This window comes from Accipiter gentilis, unplaced genomic scaffold (genome assembly GCF_929443795.1).
Source record: "Accipiter gentilis unplaced genomic scaffold, bAccGen1.1, whole genome shotgun sequence".
Taxonomy (NCBI): Eukaryota; Metazoa; Chordata; class Aves; order Accipitriformes; family Accipitridae; genus Astur; species Astur gentilis.
This window is the reverse complement of record NW_026060956.1, coordinates 561310-571333: the sequence shown is the minus strand read 5'-3', so window position 1 is coordinate 571333 and position 10024 is coordinate 561310. Positions and strand designations below refer to the sequence as shown.

At 45.7% G+C, this 10024-nt stretch overlaps 1 long non-coding RNA gene across 2 annotated transcripts; it reads right to left on the bottom strand.

The window, feature by feature from the left end:
* Positions 1–1608: 1608 nt before the first annotated feature.
* On the bottom strand, positions 1609–10024 carry LOC126037172 (uncharacterized). 2 transcript variants are annotated; one of them, XR_007505536.1, is made up of 3 exons: positions 9970–10024; positions 8022–8220; positions 1609–1683 (listed from the first exon to the last, which is right to left on the bottom strand). It is a non-coding gene; the product is annotated as an uncharacterized LOC126037172 (long non-coding RNA). The 2 variants fall into 2 exon arrangements; XR_007505537.1 differs by lacking the exon at positions 1609–1683 and adding an exon at positions 7577–7622.

Sequence of the window (10024 nt, the reverse complement as noted above, 5' to 3'; positions counted from 1 at the left end):
GTAGTACTGTACATTGCTGACAGCGGCCTACTGCAACTTGCTTACCATAATTTAGCTTACTAAATGCAGTAATGCATGCAGGTATTTTATAGCACCTGAACCAGGAAATCGTTTTTTTCTTCACCGAACCTCCCCAGAAATACATAAAGGCCCATCCTAGCCAAGCTAAAAACACACAGGACACAATTAGCTTAACATTTAACAGAAGGAAGCATGTTGTATGGAGTCAAACCTCTGCAAGTATGTGGAATGACAAACTGGGTATCTCCTCATCTCGTTACGCTCCTCCATGCTAGCACCCGCTCCACTCCCAGTCTTCTCAGACACACCCTGAAGATCCATTTAGCCTAACTGGTTCTATAAGCAGTACCAGACTCCCCCAAATGGGGAAGAAGAGTATAGGTGTGGAAAACCAATTCCTAGAGGCACACTAAACACAGGGGAGAAGAAATTATTCCAAGCAATCTTTAAGAACTCCACATTTTCAACACACTGGGAAAGGAGGAGAACTTACACACTTAAGGGTAATTTATAAGCTTTAGAAGTCACCACCTAACAATGCTGCTACCTATCCTTGCAGCTGTTGGGATAAGCTTCCTTTGACCTGCAAGTTTCTTTTTCACAGTGTTGTGGTTTAACCCCTGCCAGCAACTAAGAACCACACAGCCGCTCACTCACTCCCCCCCACATCCAGTGGGATGGGGGAGAAAATCGGGAAAAGAAGTAAAACTCGTGGGTTGAGATAAGAACGGTTTAATAGAACAGAAAAGAAGAAACTAGTGATGATAATGGTAACACTAATAAAAGGACAACAGCAATAATAAAAGCACTGGAACGTACAAATGATGCGCAGTGCAATTGCTCACCACCCGCCGGTTGACACCCAGCTAGTCCCCGAGCAGCGATCCCCTGCCCACACTCCCCCCAGTTTCTATACTAGATATGGCGTCGCACGGTATGGAATACTCCGTTGGCCAGTTTGGGTCAGCTGCCCTGGCTCTGTCCTGTGCCAACTTCTTGTGCCCCTCCAGCTGGGCATGAGAAGCTGAAAAATCCTTGACTTCAGACTAAAGACTACGTAGCAACAACTGAAAACCTCAGTGTTACCAACAGTCTTCGCATACGGAACTCAAAAAACAGCACCGTACCAGCTACTAGGAAGACAGTTAACTCTGTCCCAGCTGAAACCAGGACACACAGGATCCCTGCCTCTAGGGCAGTTGCCATTTTGCACTGCTGCAGCCTCTTCCACAGGCAGTGCATAGTGTCATTTCAGAATGCCTTTTATTGGTTGTTTTCCTGGATTCAAATTAGAAGGCCATTTGGAAAAAAACATCTGCCGTGGGCCTTTGGTATGGAAGGCCAGGTAATGTTCACAAGCCCAGTGTCCTTTGCGAATGCTACAGCTGGTCGAACTGGCCAACATCTCATCCAGTCACTGCCCCCTGTCCCCCCTGATTTTCTGCACATAATGCTGCCATGAAGGTAAACATCTGCTGATGGGAATCCCTTATCAGACAGGGTGCTTAGCCATTCAGTGACAACTCTTACTGGTGCCTTGCTTCCCCCCCATCCTCCCCCACCATATTTCAGCCATTACACCTCAGCAAACTGAAACAATGCAGACTCCTCGGTTTGTTTTACAGCTCCCGGGACTCCAGGCTGTGATGTGCTTGAGGAGATCTGTCAGGAAAACAATTATGTTTGTATCACCTGACTCTTCAGTTTCAGTATCAAACTTCAACATGCTAAATTTCTGATCCAGCGTACAGAAAGACTCCTGGGACCTAAGAACATGCAGATGAGTGCCAGCACACCTGTACAAGGAACAGTACCTGCCTTCGCAGGAGACATGGAAATGGGTGATCTGTGAAATAGTGATCTTGAATTGTTTTTCACAAGGTGAGTCTTTCCCAGGATCAATAGAACAGGCTGAGGCTTTTTTGAAGGGCTTTTATTTGCCCACTGGTATGTCAAAAGAGGGTTAGCAACAAAAACTTAACACTCTATTGTATTTCACAGTTCGGTGAAAGACGTGAGACTGCAGACTAGTGCATAAAAGGCAGTTCAAGAGAATCACAAAGAAGCATTGCTGTACCCCCTGGGAGAGGCTTTCAAAGCTGTCTGAAGGATTGAATTGGATTTGTCTGCTTCTCACCCCATTGCGTGGATCTACAGTTTTACTGCCAAAGCGTTTAGGTGCTACAGAGATGGATACCTTTAAAACAGCAACTGTAATGATCTCATGCATAAATATGCACAAAGATGCTCTAATATCACCCATGGTTATAACTCAGTGGATGCTCCTACCAAGACAGTGGTTCCTTTCCCTAGCCACTGAACATGTAAAAGTATGGAACAGAATGACACGATCAAGCTCTGAAGCAAAATCTCCCTTTTCATTTAGCTTTAATTTAGAGCTGCATTTAGTGGTGAAAAGTGCCAGCCTGACAGCTCTGAAGCATGAAGCACTTGATCTTCTGTGCCAGAAGCACGCAGGCACTGGCCAGGCAAGCTGCCTGCCTACTTCTTGCCCTGCCAATACAATATATAATTGAGGAAAGTAAAATGGAGATAGAAATGTATTTTCTCCAACTATTTGGTGCTGACAGCTTCTCGCCTCCAGCCTTCCTGCACCTCAGGAGCTCAGAAAACGACAACAAGAAGTGAAAGCAATGAACACCGGCACTGCATCACTCACGGAGTGGCTTTTCCACTCAGAACAGTGGTTGGACTTCATCACCATAAAGACTAATTGTCTGGGTTTGGAGGAGTGCCTTGGAAGCAGTGCAGGGGCCCAATTCAACAGCGTGTCATCTAGAGAGAGGGAGACAGTCAGTGGCCCAAATGTCCCGCTCAACTGCCACAGCGGGAGAACAGGGAAGCGTTATCCCTGCAGTATTGCTGAGACACCAGCTTCAGTAATGATGAGACACCAAAGGTAAGTAACTTTCCCCAGGTCTCATTAAGCATGCACTCACGTTTTCCAATTTCCTTTCACTGAACTACACAAAACCTCTCTCTACAACAATAAATGCACGTGCCCAGGACCATTCCCTGAAATGGAGGCCAACTGGCACAATTACCCTTGGCCATTTGCTTGCATTTTTTTTATGCAAAATTTGGATGCGCAACAGCTGCGTCCAGAATGCCCACTGGGAAATCCCCTGGCCCACTCCCACTCGTGAGTGGTGCCAAGGAAGTTGTTGAGCTTTTCAGCTGACATGGGCCAAACCTGTACCTGTAAACCTCCAAACGATTTAGCACTACAGATGATCAAGGTCCAGTTCACGGGAACACTCACTGCTGCTGTTTAATTCCATACCACAGATGCTGCCAAAAATTCTCCCTCAGACAGCATCTCACGGTAACATACACAGGGTAGGGTTTTTTTCAACACTCTCTTAAAACACCAGTAAACAGAAGCAGAGGAAAGCAATGGGAATAAACCAAGCTCAACCGCTATCATCTCAGGGATAGAAGAGTGGCTCGTTATCTTAAGAATACAGCCTAAAGAGCATCTGGCTTCAGGCCCAATGTTCAGCTGGAATCCTTTTTTCCATTACTGTGATGAACAGGTAGAAGGGGGTGGGGGGTAGGTTTATTTTTAAACTTCTTACTTTTAAATAAAAAGGGGAACAAAAGGTATTAAGTATCTACAAAGAGACAAGGCACTATCACAAGTGTAGGATCTAGCAACAAGAAGTGACTGAAGAAAGGGAGGCAGGAAATGGGAAGGGTCACCAAGTACCTAAGCACAATTCACAAGTGAAGGGATCCTGTCAGCAGAGACCTTTTTGCCACCAAAATGCTTGATCAGCAACAGTTCAGTCCTTCAAACAAGAGGACATCAGAGCAATTAAAACGTGAAAAGGCAACACATACCTTGAAAGACAACACCTGAAGAGGCAGTTGATTTGGAGGAAGGAGAAATTGGAAGAGATCTCCAGGCCCACCATAAACTTGCTGAACTCCATATTAAGCAATAAGGGGTTGACTGGTTGCTTTCTGCTTGCTTTCCTTCCATCGGAAGGCTGTTGCAGAACCCAAATCTTAGAAGCATTTAGAGTTTTCTTCCAGTTTTCAGCTTAAATTTACTCGGGAGCAGGTGGTACACATGTCTTCCGGTGCCCACTCCTTTTAAGCCTAAAAACTGTTCTGCCTAAATGGTATTTCCCTCTCCTGTGTTTACAGGAGTCAGCCCACTCTTCTTCCACCTGCTTTTTCTAGCCTAGGCAAATCATGAACTCCTGATGTCATCACGCATGTCCATCGCCCGTGTCCCAGCAATCCCTGCAGCTCTCTTCTCCAGTTATTCCAGAAGGTCATCTTTCTTGTACATGAAGGCCACGTCAGATGAGCTGTGCTCTGTTCAGTGGCATTAACTCTTCTCTACACTTCCTGAAAATACGTGGCCTGACACACTGCAGCGTAGCACTTTCTTATGCCCACATCACACTGTTGGCTCCCAGCTGCTCTCCTGTCCTTCCCTTTAGCTACCTGTAGTTCTTCTTCCCCCTCCTCAGTTTTGGCCAGCTGAAGAACATAGAAGAGAATCATAGACTCACAGAATCATAGAATGGGTTGGGATGGAAGCGGCCTTCAAGAGCATCTAGGTCCAACCCCCCTGCCATGGACCCGGACACCTTCCACTGGATCATGCTGAGCAAAGCCCCATCCAACTTGGCCTTGAACAGTTCCAGGGAGGGGGAGTCCACAATTTGTCTGCACAACCTATTCCAATGCCTCTCCACCCTCGGAGGGAAGAATTTCTTCCTTCTATCTAATCTAAATCTACCCTCTTCCAGTTTAAAGCTATTACCCCTTGTCCTATCACTACGTGCCCTTGTCAAAAGTCCCTCTCCGGCTTTCTTGTAGGCCCCCTTCTTCCCTCTCTTCTAAATATCTTCTTGGGGGTCTCAGCTTGCTGCCCTTCAGCTATGTAGCTTATCACAACAGGACAAGGATAGCACTCTTTTCTCCCCAAGTAAGCAAATACTTAAACTGTTCATTCAAATATAAAAATGAAGAGAAGGGAAAAAATTGACAGCTAAGTGGAACGTGAAAGTTTAAATTCGTGCCAAAGCAACTTGACTACTTATTCTGCAGCTGTAGCAGAGGGCTGGCACCTCGATGTCTGATCATAATACAACAAAAAAATCCTTCCACTATGGCTTCAAATTACAAAATAACTCCATCTAAGGGAAGACAAAGTGTATATACACAAACATTGCCATATGTTTATAGTGCCTTCTCAGCACAATGTTTCTCTCATGGCACCAAGAACTTACTGCTATGAAAAATTACACATTTTAAGTGCTACTTTAAAGCAATTTACAGCTAAATCAACAGTAGTGAGAAAATAGTCAAGAATTGGACTTGCAGAATGGGAGATGATTCATGACTGTCTCAACATCTTTTACTACTGATGAAGCTTACAACTACCTTACTGTTCGGGAATGACATTCTTTGTTAGTATTGGTCCAGTTAGAAACTCAGCAGGCTGGCTTGTTCATCATTGCAATTTTTCAATCAGAGGAAAGAAAGAACTGAGGAAGAACTAAGCAGAAAGAAGGCCAGCAGGTACCAGTTTCAACTACCTTTCACCTGGGTGCAGAAAGAAGCTTCTTTCTAAAAACAAAAATTGCATCCTATCGGGATATTGGCTATGCTCGGAAGTGTCTTTTTTCCACCCTTCACTTCACTAAAAAGCTTTTTGGCCCAGCGCGTTTTCTCCTGATGCGGAAATGTGAAAGCATTGGGAATCTGGCACATTTGCATAGGAAAGCTGTTGCCCACTTAGCTCTGTAGCTGTGACGGTAGGCGCTGCAATGGTCACGTTCCCCTGCAAACAGCAGTTGTCTTTGCAGGTGAGCCATGTCACAAGGAAAACATGCTCCATTACAACTTCCCAGCTGGATGAGCAAGGACACCACTAGTGGGTCTGCATGCAGGTCAGAAGCCCAACGCTGGTGCCACACCTCAGGTTCTTGACACAACAGTAGGTCAATATGCAAAACTTAAAACGTGGGGTGGTTACTGTTGGAATGCCAAAAATGAAGGAGAGGTATGGCCTGTGGGGGACTTCAGAAAAAGAAAGGAAGATCTTACTCTCTCTGTATTACACTTTCCAAAATGAAATCTCGTATGTAAAAAGCAGTCAAGACAGGATTAACAGCTACCAACAAGTCAACAGATTTCCTGGAATTGTTCTGGAATCATATAATCCCTGTCCGAAGGAAGCTATCTGCCTTGAAGATGCCAGACAGTCAGTGGCATTTCTACCGGTGCTCAGCTACATTTTAGTTCATCAATTAGCATGCAGCCTGGCTTTTAAAAGATGTTGCACTGGCCAGAAGAGTCAGAGCTGAACTGAGCTCTCACATGAAGTCGAGGGGAGAGGAATACAACAACACGTATTTACCACAAACTGGAATATAGTTGACAAAAAAGTAATCCACTTTGCATGGCAGACATGCCCGGGTTTAGATGCTGCTGCTAACATCTCGGGCAGAGGCTGTCGTTATTCTGTGGGCTATCGTTGCACTCATGTAACAGCCAGCCTTCGCTTGCACGAGGACTGGAGTGAGACCCCTGTGAATTACCATGCTCACTGAATCAGCCAGCAGAAAATAAATAAATGAATTTTTAAAAAATCACATGTAGCACAAAAGAGGGCCTTCTTCAGAAATTATGGCTCTCTAGAGAAAACAATGGCTTGGATCAGTTTCTCATTAACTCTTAAGTTCTCTGTCCTCTGCTCTGATAGGTGTTGATTCAAGATCTCTCCGGACTCAGCAGCTCTACAGTTGGATATCCCGGCAGGAGCAGTGGGGGACAGCAGCCACCTAGACCAAGACCGACTCCTTGTTCTCTCTGTTAAGTCAATAAACCTGAAGGAGCATAAAAGTGACTCCTCTGGTAGCAAAAACAGAACGGGATGAAGGGGCTTGAGGTTTTCAGAACTGGTCTCCCATATATCATAACGATGGAGCAGGAAACACTTTATTTTGATCCCAATTCACAGTTCCTTCATAGCCAGAAGAAATTTCATTACAGGAATTTCCATACCACTAAACTGGCAAAAAAGGCATCCAAGCCTTTTTATCCCTTCTTCTCCTTTTATACTTGTTCCATAAAACCATTTTCCACTCTCCAGCTCACGATCCCTCTAAGCAGAAAAGTCCTATCTGCCACACACTTGGCATAAACTAGGCAGGATATGACAAAGTTTCAAATCCATCAGTATTTATAAGGTTAGAAACGTCAATGTGCAATAAAAAAAAGAAAAAAACAAAGCAAAAAAGGGTGGTGGGGTAAAAATTAGTTTCTACCTTGACTGTTAGGCTCTTAAGCTGCCAGTACTTAACACTGATTTTTCTATTTCCGTGATTGCTACAGTTCTGCGATTTGTGGATATCAGTTTGAGATTATCTGCCTTTCCCCAGCTCAGGCAATCCACTTCTCAATGGATTTCTTTTCTTTTTTTTTTTTTTTTTCATGTTTAAAATGGTTAGAATACACGCCTCCTCTCGATTTAAATACCAGAAGTTAGCTCCACTGGTACATTCATCCACAAGAACGTTAACACCTCCAACTTCATAGACAACTGCAAATTATTTCTGTAAACAGCAAATTACTAAACATAGTACAACACTCTATGAAGGAGAAAAAGAATGCACACCATCAGCATTTCCCTTTTGGACTAGAAAATGAAAATCTCTAACAGCAGATAAGCCTGAACTAAACATCAATCAAATCTGGACCCCAAATGGGGTATGGCTTATGATATGTCACATGTCTGGACTTGACTCTTGAAAGCAATCATGCACTTAGGAAAATTCGAGGCTGTTATGCAGAGGTTTAACTAGAGTCTTGGCAACTTTATTTGGGACATGAAAGGTATTTGCACTACAGTACCAGGTGCAGTAAAGGAAACTGGTCTTGCAGTTTAATTCCAACGCTGCATCCGCAAACAAAAGGAGGCTGCTACGTTTGAGGAACATGGATGGAAATCTCACCTGCCATCCTGAAGTTACGCCGTGGCATTTTGTCACTTCTTGTCACTTTCCTCGGGCTTGGTAAATCTTTTGCAGAGTCCAAGGCAAAGGCCCATAGCTTCTTCCTGTTTGTAACAGTAGATGTCTGGGGTTTCGCAGGCTGGTTTGCTGTGGGGCACCACTTGTACCCTCGATTTGCCTTCATACATGCATCCTTGTACTGGAAAAGAAAAGGGAAATTGCCAGTCATGACATTATACTATCCACAGGGCAACAGAGTGCAGTGCTTGTAAGAGGATTTAATACAGTAAATAATCCTTAAATGTCTTGATTTTTTTAACAGTTCCGTCACGTGCTTAGAGACTGACCGCCAACACAATCTAACACGAAGAAATCTTGAGATAAGTTGAGCTGCATTTAAAACAGTGGGGTTTCTCTCTCCTCTCCTGAGGGTTTATCACCCAGAACCCAGAGCAGGCTGAAGTTCTGATCCTGCAAACTGCTCCCCAGTGCTTGAATGCTCACTCTGGGAAACAAATTCTGTTGCAGGTTCAATCTTTGTTTACCTTCTAGTTTGAATGAAATGAAAGCAGACACTTAGCAAGAAATGCAGCATGATGCTCCTTACCTTGCACTCCCTTTCCTCTAATAGATCTGGATCTCAGAAAATTTGAGTATATTCTTTCCCCAACCAGGCACTGAAAATAAACCACTACCAGCATCACCTCATTTTCAGCAACTTCTGATACATCATCCCAGTGGGCCTTCCAAAATGTACCATGCTGCACAGCTGCACGCAATAAACGGGGAACACTTAAAACTGTCTTTGGCCTGGAGCACACGACACACATCTCAGTTCTTTGCTATATTCTTGCTCTGAGGCAGCAAAATGAACAAAGCCAGGCTACGCATAGCGGGGTAGGGGGAAAAGGTCTGGATCCTGCACCGTTTGGGGGGTAGGGGGCAGGATGGGAACCTACTTTATTCTCAAAATGCAACCGTGACGTTTTCCAAATACCTTGCTGACTAGACCAAGACAAGATTTTTGAATGTTAGCAGCCACAAAGAGAGCACATTTCAGTATTTCAAGCGTGCTGCTGTGCCAGGTGGAGAATGCATGAATCAGAGGAACATGCCACACTTTCCTGCTACAGCTGTTTGCCTAACAACGGAGAGGGGCACACAGCACTGGCTGCTGTGGGAGGCTACGCAGTGAGGACCAGTGCTGACTGCAGGGAGGAAGAACCCAATACCTTCCCATGCCCTCCCTCAGTAGCTCTCAACGACAGCAAACAACCAGAAGAGCTGTTTTATCCTGAAGCACATGGCAGGGCAGCTGCAGGAAGCTTCTGCTGAGGTTGCACAGGTTCCCACCCACCCAGCTGTCACCAGTCCCCATTACAGCACAGAGAAACACCTACGTTTCTTGCACATGCCCGCACAGAAACACACGCAGAGGGAAAAAATCCCCTGGGTGTCACACACAGAGATAGCACTGACAACCTTGTTCTCTGACAGAGTCACTGCGGCGTTTTCCCAGATCAAGAAGCAGCATGCCTTGTGGCAGGATCACCATCGCAAGCGTATCGCTTGCTTTCATCTCCATCCTAGTCTATCGGCTGGCGCGCTCCCTCCAGACTGTAGCCGGGATAGAAGCGATTCAGTTTACAAGCAGCACAGCACCGCGTGAGCCCGCTGTGCTAAGTCCTGTATTTGTAAACATGGCTATAAATAACAAAACTCCGCAGGGACCGCTGACCCACACGGAGGCTGTGTTTTCTGAACAGGGCGTCTGCGTGAAACCGGCCAAGTCAGGGCTGCGACCCCCCTCGCCCTGTCCCTTTTCTCCTTCCCTCAGCCGGGCCCGGCTCCAGCTTGGAGCCCCCTCCCCCGGGCAGCCAGCAGGCAGGAGACACCCCCACGCCCGCCCAAGGGCCTCCCTCGCCTCACGGGCAGCCCCAGCCCTCACCTCAGCCGGGCCGTAGCTGGAGCAGAGGCTGCAGAGACCAACATGGCCGCCCGGC